Genomic DNA, 6,603 nt, shown 5'->3' with positions numbered 1-6,603 from the left:
CATATCTGGGTTATATCATGAAGAACACTTCCTGATTCTCAGGAATATTTGTATGTCTGTCTTTACAGCACAAGGAATTTTCTTTTCATAGTATTGTCCAAAAAGTGTATCATCATTGATAAAATTAATGTAATACAGTTTAGTACAATCCTCACTTTTTTTTTATGTCTGAGAAATTTTAACCTTTTATCATTTCATTAGGAATAACTCAAGGTTTCAAATGTCTGAGTGTTTGGCACTTAATTTGTAGTATTACTGCAAAGGAAATACCTCTGAACATTGATAAAGGGCTAGTCTGCCTGAGGGTTGGAGTGATTCAAATGATTAGGTTGAATGACAGTATTTTATAATCTTGATCAAGTTTGGTCGATTCTTATCAACAAGACTTTCCAAAAGTATTTTTCCAGCAAACATTCCATGAATGTTTATTCATAGTATCTTACTAATATTCCTAAAGGCTAGTAGTTGATCAGAGTATCATTTTTTTAAAACATTCTGAAATCATATTTTTATTGGTTTTAACAAGATTTATAACCTACTCAAAAATGCAATAGAGTGGGCACCATAAAACAAATTTTTAAAAAAATTATTCATTTATTTTTGGCTGCATTGGGTCTTCGTTGCTGCGTGTGGGCTTTCTCTATTTGTGGCGAGCGAGGGCTACTCTTTGTTGTGGTGCACGGGCTTCTCATTGCGGTGGCTTCTCTTTGTTGTGGAGCACGGGCTCTAGGTGCATGGACTTCAGTAGTTGTGGCACTTGGGCTCAATAGGTGTGGCTCACAGGCTCTAGAGCGCAGGCTCAGTAGTTGTGGCGCACGGGCTTAGTTGCTCTGCGGCATGTGGGATCTTCCCGGACCAGTCCTCAAACCCGTGTACCCTGCATTGGCAGGTGGATTCTTATCCACTGTGCCACCAGGGAAGTCCCACAAAACAAATTTGTTTGAAAGCTCTAGCACCAGCACATGAATAGTCATGACATTCAGTGGCATGTCCCTTGTTTTTTTTTAAAACATAGATTTTATTTATTTATTTATTTATTGGCTGCGTTGGGTCTCCGTTGCTGCGTGTGGGCTTTCTCTAGTTGCGGCGAGCGGGGGCTACTTTTCCTTGTGGTGTGCGGGCTTCTCATTGTGGTGGCTTCTCTTGTTGCGGAGCACAGGCTCTAGGCAGGCGGGCTTCATTAGTTGTGGCACGTGGGCTCCATAGTTGTGGCTTGCAGGCTCTAGAGCGCAGGCTCAGTAGTTGTGGCCCGCGGGCTTAGTTGCTCTGCAGCACGTGGGACCTTCCTGGACCAGGGATCGAACCAGTGTCCCCTGCACTGGCAGGCAGATTCTTAACCACTGCACCACCAGGGAAGTCCAGCATGTCCCTTGTTGAAACATAGTTTTTATAATCTGCACTGGTGGATGCTTTACAAACAGGGTAAGCTGCGTGTAGAATAAAATAAAGAGATTTTTAAAGTAGAGATTAAAGACATTAGAGATTAAAGATGAGAAATTATTTTAATGAAACTTTCTTTTGTTGTCAACTTAAAGAATCTCTGCACATGGTGGCACCTTAAAAAAAATCTACAAATAATGGACATATATGATACTCTGAATATCATTCTTCAAAATCACATATAAAAGCATCAGTTGAATATATATCCATTATTTGTGGATTTTTTTTAAGGTGCCACTATGTGTAGAGATTCTTTTTTTTTTTTTTTTTTTGCGGTACACGGGCCTCTCACTGTTGTGGCCTCTCCCATTGCAGAGCACTGGCTCCGGATGCGCAGGCTCAGCGGCCATGGCTCACGGGTCCAGCTGCTCCGCGGCATGTGGGATCTTCCCAGACCCGGGCACGAACCCGTGTCCGCTGCATCGGCAGGCGGACTCTCAACCACTGCGCCACCAGGGAAGCCCTAGAGATTCTTTAAGTTGACTGAACCAGCAATAACTTGGAAGAAGTAAATTATAGAGTCAGGGTGGGATTGTCCTTATAACCTAAACAAGTTATTATTTGCAGTGAAGGGAAACATATATACAATGGAATATTACTCAGCCATAAAAAGAAACGAAATTGAGTTATTTGTAGTGAGGTGGATGGACCTAGAGTCTGTCATACAGAGTGAAGTAAGTTAGAAAGAGAAAAACAAATACTGTATGCTAACACATATATATGGAATCTGAAAATTAAAAAAACAAATGGTTCTGAAAAACCTAGAGGCAGGACAGGAATAAAGATGCAGACATAGAAAACGGACTTGAGGACATGGGGAGGGGGAAGGGAAAGCTGGGACGAAGTGAGAGAATAGCATTGACATATATACACCACCAAATGTAAAATAGATAGCTAGTGGGAAGCAGCCATGTAGCACAGGGAGATCAGCTCGGTGCTTTGTGACCACCTAGAGGGGTGGGATAGGGAGGGTGGGAGGGAGGGAGACACAAGAGGGAGGGGATATGGGGATATATGTATACGTATAGCTGATTCACTTTGTTATACAGCAGAAACTAACACAACATTGTAAAGCAATTATATTCCAATAAAGTTATTAAAAAAAAAAAAGAATACCTACAAAGTCCCTTCCAGGGAGGCTCCAAGGAGGTCTTTCTCAGATTTCTTTTCCAGAATCACCTGCTTTTAGATCATGTAAGGATTGATCATGTAATTGGTGAGGAAAGGCAACCTGCTCCTATTGAAGGTAGCATTGAATGTACTAAACTAGTCTTTTTCAACATTTGCCTAGATCAGATTGTAAAATATTGGAATTTCGTATTGACGGAGCTATTTCCTGTGACGTGGGCCTGCCAATGAGCTGATCATACCCATATAGGATGGGACATAATGGGATAGTACTCAGCAATAAAATGAATGAAATACCAACACACACAACATGGCTTAAGTCTCATAGACGTTTGGTGAATGGAAAATCCAGGCATAAAAGGGTACTCAATATATGATGCTAATTTTACAGAGTCCAAGAACCTGAAAAATTAATCACTAAAGAGATCTTAACCAGCCCTTGCCTCTGGTAGGGCTGTAGATTGGCAAAGGGTATGAAAGAATTTTTAGACGTGACAAAATTGCTCTATTTTTTGAAAAGAATGCAGGTTTCCTGAGCGTAAGTAAGCTTGTTTCAACCCCACAGAACTACTCTCTCTCTCATTTTCAAAGAGAGAGAGAGATTCTCTGTGTATTAAACCTGTTGCGTTGTTGTATGTCCAAACACTTCTTTAATTTGTCCTTTTAATTAGATACTATTTTGCCTGTCTCTATGATTGTAGGTTTAAGACCTTTCAGAGAAATTTGATGGCATCACTTCTCTGTTTGCTAAGTATCTGGGGCTGTCAAGGAGAAGTCTGAAGTCAGTAAGATTCTTATTCTTCTTATCAAAACCCCTCAGTTTATCTCCTCTCTTTGGAACCTTGTATGATCTTGTCTTCATCTTTGGTGCTCAGAAATTTTTTTTTGGCGGTACGTGGGCCTCTCACTGTTGTGGCCTCTCCCGTTGCGGAGCACAGGCTCCAGATGCGCAGGCTCAGCAGCCATGGCTCACGGGCCCAGCCGCTCCGCGGCATGTGGGATCTTCCCGGACTGGTGCACGAACCCGCGTCCCCTGCATCGGCAGAAGGACTCTCAACAACTGCGCCACCAGGAGAGCCCTGGTGCTCAGAAATTTTACGGTAATATATCTAATGAGTTCTTTTCACGCTCAGTCTTAAGTAAGTTATTTCAATCTTAAATCATTCCTCACTTTTGGAAAATCTGCTTCTTCTGGTGCTCCTGCCACCTCTTCTTTTTCTTCCTTTTACATTATTTTCATCATTCCATTTGCTCTGTTCTCATTTTTTGGAATGCCATTTAGATGGGTCTTTAAACTTGTCAATGTTGTTCAGTTCCCTTATATCTTCTTTCATATTTTCCATCCCATTTTCATTCTATGTGATATTCTGAGATATACCTTCTACCAGAACTTCTCAGCTTTCTAATTATCTTTCAACCGTGTCCATTTTGCTACTCAGTCCATCCGTTGAGATTTTTATTCAAAGTTCCAGTATTTAAGTTCCGAAATCTCTAGTGGATTCCTTTTTAAGAATGTAACATAAAATATCCACAACTATACTTTTCTAAAGTCTCCTAATTGCTCTATTTCTCTTTCAGCAGGTGTGAATTCATCCACAGGTCAAGTTTGATGCCTTTCTTTCCTTGTCAATTCTTTGGTCATTCCTGGTTTTCTTTTTATCTTTGAGTTTGAGGGTTCCTAGTCACAATGTTAAAAGAGCTACTGCTCCACGTCCCTGGTATTTTGGAGGATGGGCCTGGAACTTTACAAGTTGTGGCGGTAATTTGCCCTCTTTGTGTGAGGCCCACCCCTCTTCCAAGGGTCAGAGCTCTCTGTAGCTTCCAGCCCCCAAAGCCCCTCCCCTACCCCCCACTGCCTTCTCCTCTGGTAACACTCACATTTGCAAAATGCTTAGCAAAAATCAGGATGGAATCAAAGGCCAACCAGCCACGCTTGCATAATCTAGCTCTGACCAATAACAGGCCTGAGTTAGGTTTATCCTAGTTTGTTCTTCTGTTGACTGGGGGCCGATCTGCCTTGCATGGTCTTCTAGTGGACATTTCACACATGTATTATAGGTGCCGGTTTCTTACACTTTTATTTCACCATAGTCTTACTCCTTTTCATTCTCCAGCTTATAGGAATTACCCAGCACACCTGGAGCATCAATAAATTCTTTTTTCTCTTCCCTGACTCCTATTGATGTTAATTCAATCACTTGATGAGAATTCAGCAAACGATAACTGGGCTCCATCTGCAATCTTGAGCCAATTCTCTAACTTGCATTTATGCAATCCTTTTCATATCTAGTTTTACAAGTGCATGTATTTTTATCTGCATTTTAAAAAAATGGGAAAACAAGATCTACAGTGTTGATGGGATTTGCCCAGTATCATACACTGAGTGGCTGAACCATACTCGTAATTCAGATACATTCCTGACCCCAATCCCATGTTTTTACCCCATTACCCAGGGTACTAGATTTAGGCGTATTAAAGCAATAGTCTGTAACTATACAACACGTAGCAGTTGTAAAGCACTTTCACATGCATTGTGTTATCTTTTCCTCATGAAAGTCCTTGATATAGCATTATTATTTATCCTAGACAGGAAATCCTGCAATTAAAACAAATAAGAAAGTTACCAAGACAATTGAGCGATGACACTCGGGGTCTGGAGACTTCAAGTCTCTAGACAGGCACGGGCATAAACCTTGGGGTATCCCAGATATTTCTTTGCCACCTACCTCAAACAATAAGGCAATCAACACGTTAAAAGGATATCCAAATAAACCCACCAAAGGCTGGGAAGTCTTGTTTCCCATAAAATATCTTCTCTTCATCTTTAAGGACACTGGATTGCTCCTTTTCATTCCTTTTTTTTTTCTTTTTTTCTGTTCAGTGGCAGTAATTTCCACTACTCTGTCTTCCGGCTCACTGATCCATTCTTCTACCTCATTTAGTCTACTACTGATTCCTTCCAGTGTACTTTTCATTTCAGTTATTATATTCTTCACCTCTCTTTGGTTGTTCTTTATATTTTCTAACTCTTTGTTAAAATTTTCTACAGTAAGTCCCCTACGTATGAACTTTCAAGTTTCGAACTTTCAAAAGATGCAAACATATGGTCCCATGTCTAATCACGTAAGTTAGGTCACATGTCTGGCGTACATTGTCACGTGTGTGCATCCTCTACAAGTGGCTGTGCTTTTGTGTACTGTACAGGACTGTATAGAGTACAGTAGTGCAGTATCTTTTTTCAAGCCCAGGATGTCTGGAAGCAAGTATAAAAGCAGCAGTGACGTAGCCGGTACTGCTAAGAAACGCCAAGCAATAACAATGGAAACAAAAGTGAAAACAATTGAGAGACTGGAGTGAGGGGAAAAGACACCTCGCCCTTCATCTCCTATTTCTGATGATCCTTCAGCTCTACCATCTCCTCCCTCCTCTCCCTCCTCCAGTCAGTAACTCTTCTCGCCTCTTCCCTCAATGCCAGCCCCTGCATGCCAGCTGTTGTACTGTACTATTGAACTTTTCAAGGTACTGCACTGTAAGATTAAACATGTTTTCTTTATTTTTGTGTCTGTTTGTTTTTTATGTATTATTTGTGTGAAAAGTATTATAAACCTATTACAGTCCAGTACTATATAGCTGATTGTGTTAGTTGGGTGCCTAGGCTCACTTTGTTGGACTTAACGAACAAATTGGACTTACAAACACACTCTTGGAATGGAACTCATTCATATGTAGGGGACTTACTATAACGTCTTGCTCTGTGTATCCACTATCCTCCCAAGTTCCTTGATCACCTTTGTGATCACTACTCCGAACTCTTTCTCAGGTAGGTTGCCTATCTCCACTTCACTTAGTTCTTCTGGGGTTTTATCTTGTTCCTTCACCTGAAACATATTCCTCTGCTGCCTCATTTTCTCTAAGTTGCTATTTGTATTTTTATGTATGTGGTAGGTTAGTTACATTTCTTGGCCTTGGGGAAGTGGCCCTCTGTAGGAGGCATCCTGTGTCCCAGCAGTGCACTCCCCTCTCGACGCCCAAGCT

Source organism: Pseudorca crassidens, chromosome 9 (assembly GCF_039906515.1).
Source record: "Pseudorca crassidens isolate mPseCra1 chromosome 9, mPseCra1.hap1, whole genome shotgun sequence".
NCBI lineage: Eukaryota > Metazoa > Chordata > Mammalia > Artiodactyla > Delphinidae > Pseudorca > Pseudorca crassidens.
This window is presented reverse-complemented; position numbering follows the sequence as displayed.